The sequence below is a fragment of the Phalacrocorax carbo genome, chromosome 2 (genome assembly GCF_963921805.1).
Source record: "Phalacrocorax carbo chromosome 2, bPhaCar2.1, whole genome shotgun sequence".
Classification (NCBI taxonomy): domain Eukaryota; kingdom Metazoa; phylum Chordata; class Aves; order Suliformes; family Phalacrocoracidae; genus Phalacrocorax; species Phalacrocorax carbo.
The window spans coordinates 36,557,909-36,584,114 of NC_087514.1; positions in this window are offsets into that span (position 1 = coordinate 36,557,909).

Consider the following 26,206-nt stretch of genomic DNA (forward strand, 5'->3'; position numbering starts at 1 on the left):
GTTCCTCTCACCAGACGGCACAAGGCACCAGTGCGTCTCGTTCTCAGAGGGGGAAGCCGGCTACTTTCACTGCAATGTTCCCCCTCATTTAATATAATTTGGTTTTGTTTGGTTTTTTTTTTCAGAGAAAACGTTAGTCAAGTCTATCGGCATGATTTTTACTGTAATCTTCAGCGTTATGTGTACCTGGAAGAAATGTTTTAAACAAAATAATTTTAAAAGCAATGTCAGAGAGAATATGTAGCAGAATATATGTTTGTTTTCCAATGCTTTGATATGTGCATGCCAAAAAATAAGCTTTAGCTGGAGCAGAGGCAGGAGAACTCTGGGCTGAATGATCAGAAGCAAGCCATTTTAAAACACATTGTAGAAGCTTATAGAAGAGAAAACTTTCCCAAGAGCATAGTGAAAGGCTTAATCCATATTTCTAGAAAATTGCAGCTGTCAGGCTTTCTTTTATTACCCTAGCAAAATGCTGTGTCAGGTGTTATGAAGAAGTTTGGCCACGCATTTAGAAAATTAATAGCTTCCTTACATCAGATGTGTTAAATAGAAACATGTCTGGTTGAGTAGCCAGTTGTCATATTTTGATGTTCCTTTTGAAAGTTATTTCTTTTACTGTATAATTTATGTTCACTAATTAAGCTATGAGGAAAGAGACATTTTGTTGGAACAGTGACCTTCATGCACATAAAAAAAGCATTTATAGGATAAGACCAATGTTTGCCATGCCAGTCTTGCTGTATATAATGTCAGGTGCTCCTGAGAGCGGTTGCCATGCTGCCACAGCAAATTCCAGTGTGGAACAATAAAAAATTACAAATTTGCTACAAAGAAAAAAAGAAATGGTATTGACAAATTCATTTGTATCCCTGAAAAACTGTGTTTAGTTTGTCAGAAGAACAAAGTGACAGTCAGTAGAAGTATCTTACACTGATGCACTGAGTTTCAATAAGTTCTACCTGGTCCTAATAGGTTTTCCAGCTTTCCAGTGCTTTCATCTAACCATAGATTACTACTTGTATTAACAGCTTAAACCTCAGGCTTTATGGGGTTGGTTTCTTGCTTCTATCTTATGCTAAGCATACTGAAAATGCCTGCCTTGCTACTCTCATGGTGATTTTTTTTCCCCTTGTGTGTAATTTCCCATGTTGAACCTGGTGTTTGCTGTCTCCTACCCTGTCACTGCACAGCTCCAAGAAGAATCAGGCTTCATCTTCTCTTTATCTTCCACTAGGAAGATGTAAAGAGCAATAAGATTTCCTACTAGCCTTCTTTTCTTCAAGCTGATCAAACCCAGTTCCCTCAGCCTCTTCTCATATGGCATGTGCCCCTTAATCTTCTTGACTGCCTTTTGTTGGGCTCATTCCAGTACAGCAATGTCTCTGCTATACTGGGAAGTCCAAAACTAGACACAATATTCCAGATGCAGTGTCTCAAGTGCCAAATAGAGAGGAAGAATAACTTTCTCTGATCTGCTGCTTGCCCTTTTGCTAATACAGACCCATATGCTTTGGCCTTCTTCACTTCTGCTAGCTCATGTTCAAGTGCTCCACCAGGTACCCCCATGCTTTTCTGTAAAATGCTTTCTACCCAGTCGGCCCCCAGCCTGCACTGTCGCATGGGGTTATTCTGTCCAGGCATGGGACTTGGCATTTCCCTTTGTTGAACTCCATGAGGTTCCTGTAGGCCCATATCTCCAGTCTGTCTAGGTCCCTTTGAAGCCCCCACTTTGGAAGGGCAGGCTTGTAAACTCACAGACTTTGAAATCCATGTTGAGAGTACACACCATTTATCTCCCTGCTTCTTACTAAAGATACTAAACAGTACTGGCCATATTATCAATCCCTGAGAGATGGCATTGGCAACTAGCTGCCAGCTGGCCTTTATATGGCTGATCACAAGCCTTTGACCCAAAAAGTTCAGCCAATTTTCCACCTGCCTTAACTTCTATGTATTTGTCTGAAAGGATACTGTGGGAGGCTTGTCCACAGAGCCAGTCATTTCATCATGAAGGCAATCAGGTCAGTTAAACACAAATTGCCCTTGCTAAATCCATGCTGGCTGTTCCCAATTATCTTCTTGTCCATCACATACCTGGAAATGGCTTCTGAGAGGATTTGTTCCATAATCTTCCTGGAGACTGAAGTTAGGCTGATTGATTGGCCTGTATTTTCCCACAATCTCCTTGTTCTTCTTGAAGATGGTGTGATATTTGCCCTTTTCCAGTCTTCAGGAATCTCCTGTGATTATGATGACTTTTCAAAGATGGTCAGTGGAGCTGCTTTTCTAACTCTGTCCCTACACACGCAGGCCACATCTCTATACTCCTCTTGAGTAGCCTGTCCCTGCCTCCACCCTTTATGTACTTCATTTTTGTGATTAAGCTAAATGACCAGGAGCGTCCTGTTCATCCATGCAGGCCTTCTGCCCATCCTGCTCAGATTCCTACGTGTTGGAAATAACAGTGCTTTGGGGAGGTTGTTGTTGAGGGTCAACCAGCTTTCCTGGGTCCCTCCACCCCCATGGGATCATGCCAAGCAGGTCCGAATGGTAAGATTCAGATAGATGAGAGAGTGGGACTCAGTCATAGTCTGTAGGATGAGAGTGTTCACAGTAATGTGGGGTTGGCTTCTCCCTGTGGGATAGGTCAGAAGAGAAGGGAGAGGATGTAGGTCTGGTCTCCAAGCTGGCAGCATTGTTGAGGGTATGTGGAGAGGAAGAAATGGAGGTACACGACTTCCACTGAGGACTAATATTGGTGTAACAGAGCTACTGAGGATACTAGCTAATGGTGTTAGCAAGACAAATTTTAGAACTGTGATTTAGACAAGCCAGATATGGAGAAGGTGGTTGCTACAAAGAGCACATGGGATTTGTAATGTTTTGGGAAAGTCTTTTAGCACTGGAATCCACAGGCTTATAGATCAAATCTAAAATAGGTAATAATGAAAGACTGGTCAAAATGGTTCCCCCTCTTGTCTCTTTTCTTCAAATTAACTTATTTTGTAATACACTGCAAATACATGAATGTATAGGGTTGTTATTAAACTCTATATAACTAAGAGGCAATTGCATATTATATAACGATAGCCTGTTATCACTGTTATTTCCTTACACAACGATGGCATGCTAGACCCCAACATCAGTTAATATTTCTAATTATAAGTGAAGTATCAATACATCATTGACATTACAAAGCCCCTTAAAAAAACCCAAAACCAACCAACAGAAGAGTGTGTAGACACTATTATGCTTGTTCTATCAATGTTTCTGGAACAACATGTATATGACTTTTCCTCACCTTAAATGTGATACTGAATCCAAATGCATCTGCCGGTTTTCTATGGAGCCAAGGTAGGATGGAAAGCTCTGGATCTTCCAAAGAAGCTGGACCTCACATTAGTTTTAATTTACTGCTTGAATCAAGAGACATTCTAAGCCTTAGAAATAATTTATTTGTTTCTCTCAGTTTTTCATGAAAATCAGTTTGTTTATTTGAGTGCAAACCGGCTAGGAAAACATCGCACAAAAGACTTGATGACAAGAAAAGAAGAAACAGTGGCGCTTGTGTTTTAGTTACTGCTGTTGAACTATTACATGAGAAAGAGAGAAGAAAGTATTCACAAGCACTATTTATGTTTTGACTATAATACTATGCATTATGAAAAATCTCCATATTCAGTTTTTACACACTCCCTAATTTGCTGGTTTATCATAAGTGTAAGACTTGATTCTGGCAGCATTTCTGAATGTGCAGCTATCTAAGCAGTTTTTTATTCAGTAGCCTGAAGTCGTTGCATCACTAGCTGAGGAAGAAAAAGGCAGTCTACAAGTAATATTTGTAATAAGCAATCAAAACTTCTCAGTGTTAGGATAAACGCAGATTTATCTGAATCCGAAAGATTTAGTAGAAAATAAAGTAATTGGGATGCTGTTTGAGGTGACAAAACAAACGGGAGCCACGCCAGAGAGCAGCCTGCACTGATCTGCCAGAGAGGTACGCTGGGAGGGAGCAGATGGGTGGCACCACAGCTGGGACAGATCAGGGGTCCCTGAGGAGTTGGAAGCAGAGCAGTGAAATACAGATCATCTGAACAGTCATAGTAGCAGTGATGTGGCCTTGCTGTATGTTTGATCTTGCCCATAACTGTGAGGTACCCATTGCTAACTCTTCCAAGGCTGCACTGCATTTGAACCAGAAGGATGCTCCCTATGGCAGCCTTATCCCTGCCCCACTAATGGATTTGAGACACTCTTTTCTCTCAAGATGAGAACAGTTTTTTCCAAGGCCATTTTTATCTGTAAGCTTCAAAGGAAATAGCTTTAAATAAGTGGGCATTTGCCTAGAAATTGGCAATAATTAAATCTGGCTGAGTGCCCATTTAGATAGAAAGAAATCAAACAGTAAAACATGAGTGCAGGTTGTGGATGTAAACCATGGCTGGTTAGGTTGAAAGAGGAAATCGATTTAAGTGTGCTATTTTGTTTTTCCCTTACAGAAGAATGCAGAGTAATTAATGCTATTTTGAATTACTATTGTTTCTGTGTAATGCCTATGGCATAAACAGAGCCCATGACTTCTGAAAGCCTGATAGAATTTTATCAATTCCTGGGAGAAGTTCTCGCTTTTGAATGACCAGTAATTTTATGTCAATTAATCTAATTGATAAAGTTTATGCCCATACAGGGTACAAAACAGAAAACCGCTTTTGTGGCAACTTTTAAAAGCTGAAGCTAGGCTACAAAATTTGATAACCACAAAATCTATTTAATGCAGCTAAACTCCAGGGCCCAAATATTTTCCCATTACGTAATGTACAAAACAAATTCAATACCCGCAGCATTATAACAATGCTTTCCCCTACTTCCTGGGATGCTTACAGTACTCTGCCTTTTATTTTAAAGATTTTTATAAGTACTCCATTTGTTGGCCCTGTCTGCAGAGAAGGGCAATAATCGCCAAATGAGTAAATTTATCGAGAAGTTGACAAAAAGCTGTAACTCTTCAGTCACTGTCGGTGGACCTTTTTAAGCACATATCATGAGATAAGGTATGATGAGGAACAATATTGAGTTCATGATCGAGATATGAAGGGGCTGAATGTTGAAGACATTTTTATATAGATGTAGATGTTAAAATGTTATCAGTTCCTCTGCCTGTTCCACCTTAGCCAGTTTATGTTACTGAATGCTAAAGGCAACGTAATTAATTTTGAAATTGCTAAGGAGACTTCAAGAACAATTACCAAAAGCTAGTTTAGATTCTGTAGTCCCTTCTGACTTGCAGTCAGGTTTCCGGCAAGTAAACTACTGCCCTGCTGACCTTAAGCCTGGGCATATCCTTAACACAAACTGCTATTTGTACTAAATTACGAATCTTACTTTTATAATGTAGCTTACGTTATCTAGGGACTAAAGTGGGACTGTCGCAGATACTTCCCTTAAGGTCCCATATATGTTGAACCTAGATGTTCAGTGTCAAAATAACTTTTTTCTTATTTTCTAAAATTTACACAAATAATAAAAGGCCTGGAGTTTCATCTTTTCTTGATCCTTTAGTGGTAGGACTCAGACTTCTGCAGTGGTTTCTGGAATTGTAAGAGTAGTTGCAACTCCATCAAGGAACTCAAAAGACCTTAATAAATGGGCAGATCTTAAAAGATTACTTGAGATACAAAAGGCTGTTACTCAGATTTTTTTTTAATTCAATATTTTTTATGCTAAAACCATTTTGCATCCCTTACACCTCTAAGTTTCTTATTAATGAGATTTATACAGGTATTCACAAAGGGGAAAATAAGGCACATACTTGAATATTGGTGCAGTTGTTTCCAGCTGTGATGAACACAGTAGTGCAGTAGTATCTATGATGATGTGGTTAGTTTTAAACTTTTCATGCCAGTGACATGTCTTTTTCTGTAAAACACACCTGAGTAAAACACACATATTGTGTAAATGCATATATAATTATATTATATAAATACATATATATGTATGTTACGTATGTGTGAAGTGAACTGGGAGGATGTGTAGAAAGCTACTCAGTAGTACTGGAAGTATAACTTGTGAATGGATCTCAAGTTTGTAAACATGAAAAATGATCTATTAAAGTAAATTTTGTTCTAAATGCTAATTGAATTTTTGAAATGTTTATACCGAATCCCTTGCTTTCATTCCCTCTTTATTTATCTTTTAATCTTTGCAGAAGTAAAGTATAATAATCACTAGAAATCTCGAATTTAGTAGATCACATCTCCCAGAAGGGGACTTGTAAGAGGGAATTTTATCCTTAACTTTTCTAAGTATCTGATTGAAAGAGAATTGTTGAGAAAACTCTGCTAGTGCCAAGGCTCATTTTTAAGGTGAATGACATTTCTGAACCATGGCCAACGTGATGGTTAGACAGGTCATTTGTCACGCTGTTTGATTTTCCATTGTTGGTTGATTTTTGATTGTGAGCTTTCAGGTTTACCAGTTCTTGAGTAAGAACCAAGTGTAAGTGAAACATTACGGTGTTACCATAATTAGTTCTACCAACAAGCAGTGCTTTTGCAGACCTCCTGTTTCTATATTTATGAACTATTATTAGTTTGTCATGTCACTGTAGTGTCTGGGGACTTAATCACAGACTACGTATTCCTAGGTAAATTATGAAATACATAATTATTTTTAATGATTGGAACTAATACAAAGATCATTAGAGAAACTATGACCATGTTGATGTCAGCAAGAGGATTATCAGTGATTTCAGAGGGACTAGCCTCCCAATTTTTTTGCAAGTGTCATTTTTTCTTACCTGAGATAACTCCATGGACCAAATTCCTCCCTTTTTATAATGCCAGTTTCTATCAGCTGATAATTAGTCTATAGTGGATTAGTCTATTAGTCTATCATGCATTTCAAAGACTATTATATTGAATTATATCGAATGATATCAGATTAGAAGTAAACCTTTGGTGAAATTTATGAAACTTAGTTTTCAATAGCTGTATCCTGTGTGGATTTTCTATTATCTAAAATCTGGCTGAGGTTACAAGGCAGCCTTTTCCTTTATGGGGAAGAGGATCTCTCTTCTAGTTAGGCTTCTCTGTCCATTAGCACTGTAGAAGCTGCCCTCTGTCTGCCAGGTTCAAATGTTACCAAGCAAAGAATGAGAGAGACATGGTCTGCGCAACAGTAAAATACTTGGGGTTTTTTCTTTTGATGTGAAATTGAATTCATGTTTGCTGCGTAATTAAAAAAAAAGCGCAAAATAAAAAAAAAGCTTGAAACATATCTTCACCTTTCTCTCACGTAAATCTTAAATATAAGTAACAAGTACGTCATAGTGCAGGGTAAATACCTGAGCTTCATCCTGTGTTGAAAACATGCTTTCTAGTAAATGAAATTAGATGCCAACTAGCATTCCACAGGATCTTTGTAAAAGTCAGATTACATGTTAAAATAAGATTTCAGATCTTTTACACACTTTGATTATAAAATTGATAACTTGGGTAACACATCTCATGGAAGTAATTGGTAGTTATTTAAAATCCTGGAAGAAGTGTGGTGGGGAATGTGGGGAACCTTAACAACAAAGTGTAACCTCTACTGTTTGACTTCTGTGTCCTACATGTTTTAGTAGGAACTCCTGTAGTACTCTTATGGGTACCGCTCCATTCCCAGTGAATTACCTATGTAATCATAGAATCATAGAACAGTTTGGGTTGGAAGGGACCTTTAAAGGTCATCTAATCCAACCCTCCTGCAGTGAGCAGGGACATCTTCAACTAGATCAGGTTGCTCAGAGCCCCGTCCAACCAGACCGTGAATGTTTCCAGGGATGGGGTATCTACCACCTCTCTGCGCAACCTGTTCCAGTGTTTCACCACCCCCATCGTAAAAAATTTCTTCCTTACGTCTAGCCTGAATCTACCCTCTTTTAGTTTACAACCATTACCCCTTGTCCTATCACTGTAGGCCCTACTAAAAAGTCTGTTGATACCTTTCTTCTAAGCCCCTTTTAAGTACTGAAAAGCTGCAATAAGGTCTTCCCAGAGCCTTCTCTTCTCCAGGCTGAACAACCTCAAATCTCTCACTCTGTCCTCATAGGAGAGATGTTCCATCCCTCTGATCATTTCTGTGGCCCTCCTGTGGACCCACTCCAACAGCTCCATGTCTTTCCTGTGCTGGGGACCCCAGAGCTGGACGCAGCACTCCAGGGCAGGTCTCACCAGAGCAGAGCAGAGGGGCAGAATCACCTCCCTCGACCTGCTGGCCACACTTCTTTTGATGCAGCCCAGGATACAATTGGCTTTCTGGGCTGTAAGTGCGCATTGTTGGCTCGCGTCCAGCTTTTCTTCCACCAGTACCCCAAAGTCCTTCTCCACAGGGCAGCTCTCAATCCCTTCATCCCCCAGCCTGTACTGATACCAGGGGTTGCCTTGACCCAGGTGCAGGACCTTGCACTTGGCCTTGTTGAACCTCATGAGGTTCACATGGTCACACTTCTCAAGCTTGTCCAGGTCGCTCTAGATGACATCCCATCCCTCAGGCCTCAATGTCAATCAATGTCAGGCCTCAGGTGTCAATCACACCACTCTGCTGGTGTCATCTGCAAACTTGCTGAGGGTGCACTCAATCCCACTGTCTATGTTGCTGATGAAGATATTAAACGGTACTGGTCTCTTTAATAGTAGATGAAATTTCTTCATGTTTACTGGCTGAAAGGTGACTAAAAGCAGGGTTATTAATAATTTTTTAAAAAAACAACCCCAAACAACAATTCCTGACCAACACAAAAATTCTACAGAACCACAAAACTTTTCATATGTCTTTAGTAACTATTTCCATTTTTGTTATACTAAACAGTGCGAATAGACCAACAGATTTCTAAAAGTCATCGGCAACTATCTATAACTCTCAGATAATTAAAACTAATCACAATTTACCCAGATATTTATGGGCCATATTCTCTTGCCAGGTGCCATGTTTCATCACATACATCCCTGAAAAGGAATATAAAACATGGTTGATTTTATCTGATAGGATTTGATATTCCTTTATATATACTCTGTGTCTATGAAAATGACAATGCAAAGTGCAGGGGTCTTAGATGAAAGTGCCTGGAAGATAGTTTTAACCATCCTATTTCAAAAGAACCAGAGGGGACAGGCTGACTGTCTTGAGGACCAGAAAAAGTTTCTATGTCTAGTCAAGACATAGAAATTTAGAGGGATCAGTGACCTAATTAAAGAACATGAATTCTTCTAGTGTTGACGCCTGAAGTTCAAATGTTCTTTTTATACAGGAAACTCGCCTGCCTGGCTGCTACACAAATATTAAAACAACTCTGTGTGAGACAAGTTTTTTCAGCATCTGGTCTGCAGCACCATGAGACAGTAGCTAAATCTTTGCTATGCAAGACCTCCTTGTCAATCTTGAGCCTAAACATAGCACCCAGTGTAATAAGATGTTTATTAGGGCAAACAAATAATTCATGTCTTGAGATAAGCTCCTAACATAGACCACATTCCTCTTGCAAGTTACTGTAAAATGACTACTGTGTTTTCTTCCTAACTATATTCCCTTCAGGAAGAGGCTCTGCATGCCTGCTAAAGTAATTTGTAGGCTTGTCCTCCATATAAATGAATGTCAAGGTTGAATAAGATAACTAATGAGTTGGACGACTTCATATTTGTACACCAGAAGAGAGGTAGCTCCAAGTTTCCTTCCTTTAATCCTTGGTGGGTCACTCCTATTCTCATAACTTTTTCTCCTGACAAACTTCTTACTGTGTGATTCTGGAAAAAAATACCTTATCTAGGGCTTATCCAAATCACATCTACTTCGTTACCACATTCACCTTGGGACAAAAGTCCTTAATGCAAGACAGGGCTAAAATATGAAAACAATGGTTTCCAACTGTTCTAAATCTTTAAATTTTTATAACTAAATATTTTAGTGTCAGAAATGTAACTAATAAATTGAAAGCTTTCAAAATCACAACCAGGAGGTATGCTGTACCCTATAGCACATGTTTTAAAAAGGAAATGACTGAATAAATTAAAACATGGGAAGACAATCTGAGTTACATAATAGCTATATGTATTAAATCATTCAGGAGAAGTTGCAGCTGAACTAACACTCTGTAAAAATGAACTCTCTGTGGTAGACTCTTCACTCACTGAACTTATTTAAAATGTAACAGAGAGGAGTGAATGGTTGTACAAAATGGAAAATTGCTGCCATGGAAGAGATATGTTCAGATTTATTCCTTCCAGAGGAGAAGATGATGATTCGGTTACATACAAAGGAGAAGCAATTAACTGTATCTTTCAGTTTAAATCTGATGCTTATTTGAAATTATATTTAACCCCAAACCAATTCTGTCTCTCTTATCTAAATGCTCATCTATAAAAGGAAGAAAGCATGATCTATTCATAGAGAAGACATTGTGGATGTAATTAGAAATTGTTTATAGTCTGCATAAACACCAGGTCTAAATGTTTTCCCCATAAATGCTCATACAAGCACCCTGTTGACCATTTTTTTTTCTCAAAATGTTTAATCATGTTTTCACTTCAAGTGCATGACATAACTACAGCCTGGATAAAATGAAAGTCTTAATAGCCTAATATACAGTCTCTTACAGGGGGCCCCTTACAGACCAACAAGCCTTATGAATTTAGATCTTACTGTTTTATCTAAATTAGGAGCCAATGAGCTGGAACACATAATTTAATTTTATGATGCACTGAAAGTATTTCAGTAAGTAGTCATACCAGAATGCTCCAACACACAATCTCAGAAAGGTATTTTACAGGTTGTCTGTATAATAGATTTTAAAGAGCAGAAATTATCTGTTATCAGTAAATACAGAAATATTTCTGATCTGTCAGAAGGGTACCCTTATCGGGTTTTAAAGAACTGAGTTTGAAAAATACTTTGCCATGTGTAAAACCAAAAATACTGCAGTTAGAGCTTGGAGAACCAGCTCTTTTCCTTTCTTTTGTTCCTTTTTCAAAAATGTTACTTGCCAGAGCTGCCTTCTAGGGATCTTCCTTTTGTAGCTGCTATGAAAACATTAGCTTTTACTTTGTCAGAGAAAGAAACACAAACATATAGCCAATCCCCTATATTCATGTGCTAAAAGCATTAGGATTTTGTTTGTTGAACCTAGAACTTACCATTTCAAGCGATTGTCCGCTCATGCATCCTGGAAAAAGAGTGAATTACCTCATCAGGATGCACACGGTTGGTAATTGTGTAATGTATAAAACTTGCTGCAAAAGATATTTTAACTCTATCTACTTATTTAAGAGAAATGCACAGAAAACTAATATTAGTTGGAAGGGCTCCACTGTATTTCCTGGAGAGCTTTCTAATCAGTGATTTAAATAAAGTCAGAGTTGTTATGCTGAGATTTCAGGGAATAACTTTACTACGTGAGAATGCTTTAGTGGTTTCTCTGTCTTTTCTCAGCTGCATGCCAATTTCAGTGAAGGAGGACAGCACAAATCCAGTGTGTCCTGTACTCCTTGATGTCTTTCAGGAAGCGACAGAATTGAATCCCTTGTAGTTAGGCTGGTGAGGACTTAGAAGCAGGTGAACTGTGAATACTTAAGTTCATTGCATTCCACAGGGCTGCAAATTTTAAACTAGAAGTGGACAAACCTCTTCACTGTAGAAGCCCCATCCTAAAATCCTTGTGGATAAAAAGCTGCATGAAGTACATTGCATACTTAGGAGAATCAAGGATAGCAGAAGTGCGATTTCCCAATGAGTGACAGAAGAGTCCCTCTGCTCCATAGGGCTGACCTGTCTTGCTTCTCAGTCCCAAGCAGCTGAGGGATGTCATCTTCGGCAAGCTGAACCTTGCTGGCAATACAGATTACCTGGCAGACCGACTGAAAACTTGCTGCTGGCCAGCTTCACTGTAGGGATATCCCTTTGAACATCCATTTCTGTCTAGCACCACATTTTGGCCAGCCTTGTCTGATTGCTTTAAGAATCTGAATCAGCTTAAGCATTAACCTCAGGAGTAAATGGTCTCATTATAATCAGTGCAGCTACCAACAGGCTAAACTTATGGTTCGTGATTTAGGGCCCTCCATTTATAGATGAATAGGGTAGATTCTAGTGGTTCCATATGTCCACTCATTTTTCATTTATTGAAAGGTACTGCACCAGCCACAGTTCAGACCAAGCTGCTTTACAACGTATTATTATAATCTATTGGAGGTATGAATATATAGCATGAAGTGAGGTTAGACACAAACCTTGTCCATTTGAAAAGATACAGTCCCTATAATGGTGAAGTGAAAACATGTTTATTTCATTTGAAACTCCTGTATGCTCCATCCAAGGATAGCAGCTTGTAACTTTTGCTAAATTTCTGGGAGTTTATTAAAACCAGCACTTGATGCTGGGAGTTACTATTTCTAGGAGTATTGAAGAGTGTTTTTCAGAGACACTTGTCAGGAGTGGGACTCCCTAATTCTGTAGAATTCCAAGGAGGATAAAGTCCATTCTCAGCTGATACAGTAGTCTAAGTAGTACTACTAAAAATGACAAGACAACTCCTGTTCTTGTTATCTGTAGTGGTTTTACCGTTTATCTATAAAGGACATTTCTTATGTGTATTTGAGGCCCATTTGAGACTTTTTTTCACTGATCTATAAATAAGAATAAAATCAGCCTTTTTAAACTTTTGATGGACTTTTTCTTTCCTAATGACATTTTAACTACATTATGTATCCTATTTTAAATATGATTAAATATGGTGACGGTAAATTGAACAATATAAATAGAAACATAAATGAGAGAGAACTTTCTTCAGCAGATAATTTCATCCATTACCGTCTCTGAAGCAGGATCAAACACCTTTAACCATTGTACCAGTGGATGCTAGTCTAACATGCTCTTTGAAACCTGTGGTGCTGAGGTTTGCACCATTCCCAGTTCACAGAGGGAAATTCACTGCCCTCTTTGTGAGAAACTTTTAGGAGTTGGCAGGGATTTATTGTACCTCTTCTCAATTGTCTCCTTTCTAGATCCACCAAGCTCAGTTCTTTGAGTCATTCCTGATAACTCATGTTTTCTCAACTTGATTGTCTCTGTGGCTCCTTGCAAGGTCACCTGCTGGTTCACATTTTTATTGGGGTGTGTTACCTAAAGGAAGCAGAGGCTGTGTTGCAGTAGAGGTGGGAGGAAGGTTACTTTGCATGGCTTGCGTTTGACATCACAGTTTATCTTTCACAATAGGAGGAACACTTTTTTTTACACATATTGCTTAGACTAGATTTGTGATCTGCTCCAAAGCCATTGTCCCAGCAGAGCTGTTGCTTATCCAGGAGTTGCTTTCTCATATTTGTGCAGCTGCCTGTTTAGATCTTGCAGTTGTTTTACATGCTAAGTATAATTTTATAGAATCATAGAATCATAGAATCGCTAAGGTTGGAAAAGACCCTTAAGATCATCAAGCCCAACCGCTAACCTATCACTGCCAAGTCCACCACTAAACCATATCCTCAAGCACCATGTCTACCCTTCTTTTAAATACCTCCAGGGATGGAGACTCCACCACCTCCCTGGGCAGCCTGTTCCAATGCCTGACAACCCTCTCGGTGAAGAAATTTTTCCTAATACCCAATCTAAACTTCCCCTAGTGCAGCTTGGGGCCATTTCCTCTTGTCCTATCGCTTGTTACTTGGGAGAAGAGTCTGACCCCCACCTCACTACAACCTCCTTTCAGGTAGTTGCAGAGAGCGATAAGGTCTCCCCTCAGCCTCCTCTTCTCCAGACTAAACAACCCCAGCTCCCTCAGCCACTCCTCATAAGACTTGTTCTCTAGACCCTTCACCAACTTCGTTGCCCTTCTTTGGGCACGTGCCAGCACCTCAATGTCCCTCTTGTACTGAGGGGCCCAAAACTGAACACAGGATTCGAGGTGTGGCCTCACCAGTGAATTTTAGTTTATGGTAATTAAAAGAAACTGAAAATACAGGCTCAATTTTCTGACCTGACAGTGAAGAGAATTCTAGAAATGTTCAGTGAGCATCTTTAATTCAACTTTTGCTTTTATTTCATTGATTTTTATATTTTATGCTCATGGTTCTTGAAATAGATGTTAAGTACACATTAAATTAGAGCACTAAAGTGAAATCATTCAGTCTGCATTTAAATGGTTAAAACTCTCATGTATTTTTTTTTTATTGTCAGTGTCCTGTAAATATTATCAGTCCTTTTATTTTGACCTTTTAGTGGAAGTTTTGGAAGGACATTTATTTTTGCTGGTAACTTCTGAAATTAACTATTATTTTTTTGTCAGATGCTCAGACATAAACTGTTGGTTTTGATTATGTCCCTTAGCACTGCTATCCTAGACCATGTTCTTCCAGACTTGCATTTGCATGTAACTAATGTGGTTGAAGTTGAGGGGGCTGCTTGCAGGGCATATATTTAAACATGTGTTTACATCTTTTGAGTACTGAGTCTTTTCTTTGAGGTCTTCAGGAAAGCAACTCAGTCTGCTTGCCTCCCTGGAGAGTGCCTCATGCATTGTAATAACAATAAATAATATGAAAAATGGGTATATTTTCTTATTTCAGCATACTACTATACACAAAGAAAATTCGGTTCTTCCAAATTTTCAAATGCCTGCAGATTTCTTTAGCAAATACTTTAGTTGTCTGATGACCTTTCCTTCATTAGTATGAATTTCCCTTCAAGGCAGGCATTTTTCAATCAACAGTAATTTGCATATAATTTATCAAGAGAAAAGGAAAGCAAAATAATTTTATTTAAAGATTTCCCTTTGTTTTAAGTGTCATTAGCAGTTCTGACTAATCAGATTTTTACAATCTCATCAGGCGCTTTTAGAAAATCTCTATGAACTCATCTAGAGGATGCATTTATTCCTAAGTGTCCTGTATTGCATTACAGCACGGTAACGAGTCACCGACTGCTACAGATGTTTATGTGAAATGCAATTAACACTCTGCCAATTTAGTTTTTATAGGGACACAATCAATTTTTATTCATTTTAAAGCTAGAATGCTTTCTTTTATTGTGTGCTGCCTCTCTGCTGATTATATAGCTAAACAAATTATTCTTCTGTTTGTAGTAAATGGGAGTGTTCAGGCAGCCAGTACTGTGGCATATTACATGGATCACATATAAGATTAGGAATTAAATATTTGGATTATGTAGAATCTGCAAGAACTAAAAGCCAATTAAAAAATATACTTAAGTTTGGTTTATTAAAAAAAATCACATAGAAATGTAAATTATGGTATTTAGAGATTTTTGTTGAATCACAAGCTTGGTCCTGTCATGTGCTTAGCATCCACAGCAACCATGGCTTTCAATATTAAGGGAATAGAAAACTCAGCTTGTTCAGCATCTCCTTTAATAATGACATTTTCTTGGATACTTGACTTAGTTAAAGTAATTGCAGTGAACAATACTAAACTATTATATGCTAATCTTTGCTGCATAAAGTGACCTTAAGTAAGTGGTACGCTCAACAAATACAGCTATATTGTTGTGTGTAAGGGTTGTCAAAGTCTTAAGAATGGAGGTTTCTGGGTGGTCCCTGTTGGGTAATATTTTTTGATATGAAGGCTGATGTTAACTCAAGTAAACAGCAAGAAGGCAAAAAGAAGACTGGAGGTGGCATGAACGTGAACCATGCGGAAAAATTTTGCTTAGAATGAACCACCTTCTGCACTTAGCAAATATATTGATAAAATTGGCTTGTGCTCATGCAGAAGCCTTTTTTTAAATAAGATGTGGTTCCACCTTAACTAAATAATTGCTATCCCGACTTTAGTGAGCACATGTAGAATCTGTAAATAGGGCTTCTGCTCATTGCTCTTCCTTCCTTTAGAAGCATGCTCATATCATTTCCTATCCCTTCCTTATGCATTTGTTTGCTTGGATTCCTTGACTGGGGCTATGCTTATCTGCTCTGGTAAAAGCTTATCAAAGAGTTGCTCCCTGCCTGCCCTTGGCATATATAACTTTATCATCGGGCTGGCCAGGGAAGCACTTGAATGTGACTGCATGTAGGCTATCTGCTGGTATATTCTGTTTGGGAAGGCTGTGGTTGACCCCCAAGCTCTTCTCCTGGGCACCCCGTGTTTTGTACGCCAGCAAGCAGTCTCAGCTTCCACCAATACTGATGTTTCTTCCTTGGTGGGTCCTCCTGGTCACTTTCTTTCTCACGGTCAGTTCTAGTGTTCCTTCCTGGGGCATTCCCACCTCTTGTTGTCTCCATCCTCCAGCCCCAGGTCCTGCACTGCCCCTTACATCCCTGCATCCCCAGCTCCTGTCTCACCAGTCCTAGCTTTCTTCTTCCTCCCTCTGCTCACCTCTCTGCCTGTTCTTCATGCTTTTCGCAGTCCCAGAGTTCATTTTCTCTCTCATCTGCTCTTCTTACCCTGTATCTGAATCAACTTTCTCTGTCCTTCCTGAACACAATGCAGAGAATGAAGGGAAGGAAAAGATCATTTAAAAAAAAGATAAAAACACATTTCTGCCCTTATTTTATGAGACAGCCCACTCAGAGTCCCCCAAAGCATGCCAGCTGTGGACAGATTGGTCCATAGGATTGACCTGCTGTCAAGTCTTTACCATGAGCTGCAATTTTCCAAGGTTAATTATTTTTTACCAGATTCATAGGGAAGTTAATAATTGCTGCCCTGGAAAAAAATTTCCTGATGTATAGACCATCTTCAAAAAAAACCCATTATTTTGAATGTGGGCAGAATTGTTTTCTTTTTATCATTCTCAGAAACAGCCAAACAATTTTGATGATCATTTCTTATCAATCAGCTTGATATTGGGGAAGCTGTAAATTTACTATTCCCCCAGTAGTTAAAGCATATAAACATAAAGTTAAAGCATATACACATAAAAAAGTGTATATTTAAGTTTTCTAGGCCTCTGCCAGCCAAGCTGGAAAGTAAGTTGAAAAGCCGTTTCTTCTGCAACTGCCTTGCTACCCTTCTGCTGCCAGGCTGCAAGGCTTGTGAGTATTTTTATAGTCTGGTCACTCACAGAACGCTTAGATTAGACCTGCGGACTATCAGAACCACCTCTGTATAACCTATGTAATTATTAAAATACTTTTAGTTTCAGAGAAAGAAGTAAGAATGTGCATCCTATGTATGTTTAAAGCCCACATTTACATCCTCTGAATTTTTGCCTCATGTTTCAGAGAGGTTTCAGACTGCTTAAAGGCAGCCTTGTCTTGACACTTGCCTGTCAAGTGTCATGATTGCTTATAGTTTTGTCATCTGTACCGATGTTAATTTACTTAGGATGCAGTTATGGCACACTGCTGAATTTTCTTGACCTCAGGCATTGAGTCAGAAACTTAAAGCACTGAAGTAGCTTTCTTAAATTAAAACTGTGGCTATAAATAATGCACACACTTTTGTGTAATGAAATAATTAATAATTTTCCCCAATTTAGTTATAAACTACTGAAGTTAATATTTATTTTTTTTAAGTTCAGATTTCTACAAAATGCATCTAATAACTTTATAGAGCACCACAACAAAAATCTAAAGAAAATATTTACAGATTATAATGACCCCTCCGTTTTAAATTGTTCATGTAAAGATAATCATGTATTCAAAGAAAACGTACAAAGGTTTTGTTTTTTTCAGATGTTTTTCACCTCATCTGGCTTTCTGTGGCAAGTAACAAAGTATTAGTACCTTTGGTGCTAATAATAATAACTCACAACCTAATGCAGAGTTTTCTGAGGCCTCCCTGCAGACAGTATGAAGGCTTCTTGTTTCACTTCTTAGAATTTATTAGTATTCAAGTCCAGTGAAGCCTAGATGAATAATTGCAGAAAATAAACACCCCTAGGAAGTACGAACAAGGTGAGCTATAGAAGCTGCTTTTACACCGAAATCAGATGAGATCCACATTTGGTTCTCTTTCATGTTTCTCTTGCGATTTTTCAGAGGAAATGGTACAATGACAATGACCGTTTTTAGTAACACACTGTAATTGTCACAGTGTTAGGGCACAAACCATTGTGAATCAGGGGAAAAAAGGCTGAAAATGACCAGCAAGGACACTTTAATGAACACTTGAATGCACCTCAAATGAAAACCAGATGTTCTTTGTTAACTTCAGCAGTAAGCCTTCTGTTCCGATTGAGGAAACAGTACCTTCATCAAGGACAGAGAACAAGGAGAGATCTTTCCAACAACAACACATATTTTTTGTATGTTTAATAGATAATACTGCAGAGGTATGTTTCTGTACCTTTCTGAACCTTTATGGCATATTTAACATCACTGATATAAATAACAACCCGTGGCGCCGTAATTTTATGATTTGAACAGTACAGTTCTTTATTTAAGAAAGCTCTGTAACAATTTGCTTAGCAAATGGAAAATATTGCTGCAAAATAACTAACAAAAAAACCTACGAAAAGGGACTATTTCCTTACAATTTCACTGCACCAGAAGGAATACTGCAAATTAAGTGATGCTGTAAGTAAAGTTTGATTTTCAGCACGGTTTTGATTTAATAGATCGTAAATACCATTTCGTAGCTATCCGTTCTCCAAGTTCTAGTGGGACTGCCTCGGTCTGGCAAATCAACCGCTGACAGGAAACTAAAAATTCCTGGAAGAATTAGTCACAGTATTTATGTGCACGTGTGTATCTGTATCAGTACATACCTAGACATTCAGAGATCTATAGCATTGTATGTAAACTCTAGACCTTAAAAACATATTGGCTCATAGGACACCTACAGAAGGTAAGTCAGGTCTTAGGTGCTGCAGTTACCCCTGTAGACCTGCTATGCTACTGCAAGTAAAACATCATGGGTACAGCTGGAATGTAACAATGGTAAATTGTCTCTTCAGACTTTAAGGAAGGGGTTTAATTAGAGATGTTCAGAACTAATTCTGGAAGCCTATAACATTTTATAGGTTTAGCACTGATTTCTCCAGATCATCAGGTTGTTCTGCAGCACATGGTGTGTGGCCAGATGAATCCTTTGTAGGTAGTGAGAATCCTGTCTCTGCCCTGGAATGGGTACAGATAATTTTCCTGTACCATCTGTCCCCTTTCACACTGGGAGAAGTGGAACTGGAGGCAGAGACAGGTCATGGTGGAGCTAACTGGTCTGTGCTTCAGCACTTTTTGGACTGTGTTAGTGGAAATACAGGTGGGCTCCTGGTTGTTTTAGCTGGAGGTGAGGAATGGGGAGGAACAGCCAGCTTCTTGTAGCTGTCCCTCTCCACTATGTCTGAACATAGTTTTAGGATTATGTATTATTTCATGAATTACTAATGTAATATGAATCATTACAATCTGCCACATCAAGGCCTACTGAATGGAAACATAATGTATCATGCCAAGACCTAGTTGGAGGCAATTTAATTTATGGCTTATCGACTAAAATTTGTGACCATTTTCTTCTGAGCTTTTAATATATGCTGCATAAGGGTTTATCAAGGCACTTATTCTATAATAAGCAATGTCGGAGGTCTGAAAGACTAACATGCAGTGGCTAATGCTAAGCAATATACTACAGCTACAAGTTGTTCTTTCTTTGTGCATTAATTCTTCTGTAATTAATGTTTAATTATTTAGCCACTTACCTGTTTAGATAATTAATAATTTAGGATGTTAGGATTATGGGAAAATTCAGTTCGGAAGGCAGCCCGAGAGGTCCCTGGTCCAACCTTGTGCTCAAAGCAGGATCGCCTGTAAGGTCAGATATAAGGAAACGTCACCTATAAGGTTGCTCAGAGCCTCATTTAGTCTGGTTTTGAAAAACCTCCAAGCTTTTCACCTCAGAGTAAAAGCAGTTTTCCTATTATCCACTCTGAAACTCTTGTGTTTCAGCTTATGCCCACTGTTCCTCATCCCCGCACCATGCCTCACTGTAAAAAGCCTGGCTGTTGTCTTCTTGATGACCTCCTTGCAGGTACTGGAAGACTGCTATTAGGTTCCCCTTAAGCCTGCTAAACTTGGTAGAGTTTGCCTGATTCAATCCACTGGCCAAGCCACATGTTATTTTGAGGAATAAAGGCCAGGTTTTAACCTTTAAACAACTCCTGACAGCTTGCTGTTGGCATGTGTTTAAGACCTTCAGACTTTTTGCCCTCTTTTTTTGTTGGTTCTGTGCCTCTCTGCGCTGTACGAGCGCTGGTCTGACATCAGTGAGCAGTTGTGAGTGTTGTGCCCAGCGGTTCATTGTGGGGTGAACTAAAATGTTGTTGGGTATGTTTAGGCTGTGGATACTCAGTGTCCTCTGTTGGCTGCAGAAGGGTTTTGGTTTCGAGCACCTCTTCACATGATAGGAGTAATCTGCTATTTACACTGGCTATGCAAGGTTCCTCCAAAGGTCCTCTCTTGTGTTGTTTCCACTTAATCTATTCAGAAGAACATACCCTCTTTGCATCCTCCTTGCTTTCTGCCCTTTTGTGGGAATTTTAAACTCTAAAATGAAAGTCAGATCCACAAAGCTACTGGCAACACCAGTTCATCTTCATGGAATTTGTGTTTAGCTCATCTTCACCAGATTATACCATTTGTCCTACTTAGGATTTCATAACTCTTAGGGTATCTTCTCCTTTTCTTTGATTGTTATCTGGTTTGCTCTGCATTTCTTTATCACATTTAATTTTCAACACAAGATGTCTGAAAATGTTCTTACTATGAAAAGTGGTTGTGGTGGGTTGATCTTGGCTGGATGCCAGGTGCCCACCAAAGCTGCTCTATCACCCCTCTCCTCAGCAGGACAGGGAGAGGGGAGAAAATGAGATGAAAAAAACCCTTGAGGGTCAAGATAAAGGCAGTTTAATAAAAGCAAAAGCAAAGGCCTCGCATGGAAGCAAGAGGAAAACAAAGATTTCGTTCTCTACTTCCCATCAGCAGGTGATGTCCAGCCACTTCCTGGGAAGCAGGGCTTCAGTATGCGAAGGAGTTGCTCTGAAAGACACGTCATACATAATTAATGCCCCCCCAACACCCCCACCCCCCACCCCCCCAGCTTTTATTGTGCAGACATCATATGGTATAAAATATCCCTTTGGTCAGTTTGGGTCAGCTGTCCTGGCCGTGCCCCTCCTGAGATCTCACCCGCTCCCAGCCTACTGGTGAGGGGGGGAAATCTTGGAGAGGCAGCCTTGATGCTGTGCCAGCACTGCTCAGCAGTAGCCAAAACACTGGTGTGTTATCAACTCCTTTCTAGCTACCAATACAAAGCACCACACTATGAGGGCTGCTATGCAGAAAATTAACTCCATCTCAGCCAGACCTGATACAGTGGTTCATCTGTTTTTGTGAACAGGTTTTTTTTTTTTAAATTATTGAATCTCAGCTTCCTGACAATGCCTTTCAAAGTTGACATTAGCTGTCTTCATTACTTTGCCTTCAAAATTATTTTGTGCCTATGCCTGGATTGAGGCTGGACTGGAGGGAGTAGGTGGGGACATTCCCATAGGTCCTCAAAGGGAATTCAAGGGTGTGTCTTACATTTGTGTCAAAGTAAAATGCCAAAATTGACCAAACATCAGCATTGCCTATATCAATCCTATTTTTCATATTTTCCATTTGAAAGAAGAGATCCTGTGTACGCCTAGAGATAAAAGTGAAAATCTGTTACTTACCAGCTAGTAGTTGAAGAATACAGAGCTGGCTTATACAGCTCTATTAACAAGTTTGCATACAGCATTACAGCACACCAGAAATCACTGCGTGTAAGATGTTGGAAATACCAGATTCACAGATATTTTTGGAGCCTTGGTCATCTGTCACAACTTTATGCTTGTCTCCAGTGTTTCTGTCCTTATAGGGGAGCTGTGGACTTGTAGCTGTGTTGCGTGAAGCTGAAGCTTTCATAAAGCCTTAGTGAAGAATATCCAATAGATCATTCTGAGCACAAACTGTTGGCAGGAAACATGGGGAATTCCTTGAGATTCTCTGATAGTTTTATACTTGATATTTGGAGATTTTTTTTCCACAATATGTAGCATTTATACTGTAAAGACTCAATTTGCTTTGGCTAGATGTGGAGACGGAAAGCTTTTCTTTTTGATTTCTGCATTTATGGAAATGAGTGGCAGTTTAGCATTTTGTTCTCATCCGTGGAAGACTCGTAGGAGATCTAGTGCCACGTGAGACTGTGGAGAGATGTACTAGATGGATGGATAGAAAAGCATGAGAAGGGAGGGGAGCAGATCAGCAGGTCCTTCTGAATATCAAAAACTGTGCTTATTTAGATTTTGGTGATAGCTACTGATGAACAATGCCTACATATCTACGGATAGACGGACAGTTTGCTCTGAGCAGAGTTGCTGGCTTTTGTTTGATAGCATCCCTGCAGTGCCTTGGGAAGGCTTTAGTTAGTGAGATGTACCCAGTCCAAGTTCTACAGATTTTAACCGGTTCTATCGGAGCATCCCTCTCGTGCTGCAAGAAGGAAAAATATTAATGTTTTAGTTTCTTTCTATTTTAAGTAGACTTTTTCTTCAGTGTAACTGAAGTTTTGTTGTTCATTATGCCAACTAGTATGTCTCATGGAGAACTGAGGTCATGGAAATCTGCTGGGGAAGGACTTCACAGCAGCAGGACGGAGTCCAGAAATGGCAGTAAAACTGTGGTTTTTCATTTGGTTATTGAGGCCTATTAAATTTATGTTTAAGTGAGCAAACTTATGAGATATGAATTGGTACACTGAGAAAAAAAAAATTGGGGTCATTCCTGTATTTCATGCTTTAGCAATTAAAAGTGTAAATTCATGTGCTATTGCTTGTTGTTTTATATAAAAGCCAGTCTTGGATCCTGATTAATGTGATTTGTGGAAATAGTAAAATATATACTCATTTGGGAAGTCATTCGCAGGTTTAATTCATATATTTTGACTAGGTCTTGCAAAGTTTATCCCAATGTTGTCATAAAGTAGATTCGTTCCTGTTTTAAGTGATAGCAGTGCAACAAATTTATGTTTACAGAAGTAGATTTCAAATGAAATATTGGATAAACCAAATAAGCCCCAAAAGCGCAATAACTTAGATACAAATTCAGTTTTAAATATGAGTCTGGGATACATTTAACAAGGCAAATATCACAGGTATTTCTTCTGTTTCCTTCTAGTTCCTGTGCAGTGGGATTCAGTAATGCACGTATGCAAAAAGCAGAGCTTTATAAAAGCATTAACTGATGTACTCATTAGTGCCAGATACCAACTTTCCTAGAAGATGTTGGTGCATAGAATCACTAGTTAGAACAAAGTGGATTTGCAAGCTGAAGTTACAATATTTCCATACTGTACTGTGGTTATTTTACTGTTTTAGAGTACACGGAGCCACTATTCAGCCGCATGGCAGCGTTCAATTTTGCATATACTGAAGTATTGCATGAAACTGCATGACTGCCAAGTCTGAAGTTTAAGGTGGCTGACAGCAATTTTCATAAAGAAAAGAAGCCATGAAAAAGGGAATTTTACTGCATAGATATACTTTTGATTTCCCACCAAAATTTCGTCCTGTTATTTTCTCATTTGAGTCTTTTTTTTCCTTTTATGATTTATTGGAATTTTGTCTTACAGTCTGGGAAAGCATTGTAACAGGGAGTAGAAATCACAGATTATAATTTAAATCTATGGTATGGTCGCTGTTGTAATGTTGGATATAGCTGTCTGCTGAGGTTTTGGTATAAGAATACTAGTTCCCGGGTGAGGAAACAGAGTTTGTAACTTAATAGGAAAAATAAATAGAATGTCCCACTCTTAAACAAACAAAATCCCTGTGCCCCTAACCCCTTAAAGTTTGGACAGCATTCAAAGTAATTCAGAATTAAAGTTATACTCCAACAAGCCATTGTGGAAATGCAGTCTGAAAAAGGAAGAAATAAGTGTCCTCTGTATTTGTCCTGTATTATACATAAAGCAGGAATAGTCTTCATTTTATCACGCCTCATGTATATTTTAGCTAGGTTTACTGGAGGTCTCCTTTGAGAAGAAGAGAAGTGGATGGAGAACTTTATTAGCTCTTGAAGGACAGAACAGATCATTGAATAATCAGCAGAGATCTTACCTCCCAGCTGTTTGAATTAAATAAGCTGTAAAAAAATGTACACAAATACTCCCAGAGATTTAAGTAGGTGACTGTGCCTGAGGAAGTTGAATTATAGAAAATAACATCTTAATTTCAGTCCACTGTCTCTGAAACTCATTTCATAGGCACTGAGAATACTGAACTCTCATAGAAATCAGGCTACTGAATTCAGGGCACCCAAGTCAGAAAACACAGCCCTTTGTATCTTCCCCAAGACATGTATATTTTTGTTTGTTTGTAGAGAAATGGAAGAGCTTATCTTATAAATAACAGAAAATAATTTGTGATGATAATTTTTCTTAGGATCCTTTTGCTAATGCCCACTAGAATGAAAACCATGTAATTATTCATTCTGTAAAAGCCAAAACATTCATCAGTCAGGCTATTAAACTGTAAGAAACTAAATATAATATCCGAGAAGGAAAGAGGCACTATATCTCTGTAAGGACTCATGAATGATTAATTTATGTTAGCTTAAAATTAAACACTTTTTATACAAAGTTGAGGAACTGTGTTTACAATGCTGAAGGATGTGCTAAACCAAGTAACTGAACTGAACAGCAGCAAGAAGGCCAAATGGCATTATATTTGTTCAGTTTAAGAAGGGGTTGGTTAAAAAAATGAGTAACAATACTGGAAAGCACTGAGACATATTTTTGTATGAGGTAACCAGTGAGTGTGGAGGTGTAAATCCCTCAAACATATGTGAGACACAATGAGGCTTCTGCGTTCTTCGTGTGGGTCACTGGGAAGGTGAACGAAAACCAGACAGATGTGGTATATTTGGATTTTAAAAAAGCTTTAGATTCTCAAAAGAAGTAATTCAAGAAACATGTTGCTGCTAAACTTCTGTGTAAATTGAAAAGTGGCCGGGAGAATAAAGAACAAATAGATAATATGAGACCAATATTCATCATGCAAAGCCTTCAGCATCTATACTGCAAGTACTTTGATAAATACACTTATTAATCAACTAAAAATAGGATGAGTGGAGAGGTAGCAAATTTAAGACAAGATAATTTAGGTGAAGAAGATTAAGAAAGGCTGAAGAACTCCTGTGGGACCTGGTATAACTGGCAAATATGATGCAAACTATTTGGAAGGACTGTGCGAGCTGCTGTAGCCAGAACTCCTAGAGAGATTCAAGCACGCTCTTGTGTAGCTCATTGCCACTTCTGCTCAGAGCATGGCACCAATCAAAAATTAAACTGGTTTCATTGACACTAGAAAATGTTTTCTTTGTGCAAGTAATATGCCTGTGTTACCCATAGAAGAAAAATTACTTAAAGTTCAGAAAGATTTAAAAAGATATTAGCAAGGATAATACAGATAACAAAAGCATCATAAAAAAATTGTTTTTAATGTTTCATAATCCTTATTCTTCAGAAGGCAAAAGCATGGGCAACTGTATCCCTCTGTTGTTGTTCTAGAAGAGCAATCAGTATCTCTCTGATAAAAATGTCTGGTACCGTCAGATGGGTGAGACCCCGTGGAAGGGACAAAGCACAAGGCTGTGGCAGTACAGCAGTCATTGTGTTCAGAGTTCACCAATAAAGATATAAGTTTCTAAATGACAAAACGCTTGTGGGAGTACAGGTTATTAGAAAACGGAAGTTCAGATTGCAAACCCACTCCATTTAGCTTTTGGGTCTTACACGTTTACTGTGTGCAAGACGACACTTTTGTCTTATCTGAAAAGATATAACCTTCACTATTCCTATTAATTCATAACTGATCACCTGCAAATGAGCAAACTACTTAGACTTGTATGGTTTTAGTATCCTAGCCTAGCTAAGTGCTTCTGGAGACTTAAAGCTCAAAACTCAGCCCACTCAAAAAGCTTGTTAATGGGTCCCACATGACACAGCTATCAATTTTTTAGTATCAGATATACATGCTGTATCCATTATAACTTTCACTTAGGGGCAGGCTTGCCCTAACTGTACAGGAGCTTGTAAGGCTTTGCTCTTATTTTTGGTCTGAAAGAAGGAAAAAAATTAACAGTGTTAGATGAAGGTGAAACTGTGTATTGCAAAAGACAACGCTCACTACGTGTCTGGCAGAGAGAGGCCTGATGCATTGCAAAGGGTTGCAAGATTCTGTCTCTGTTTTCAACATT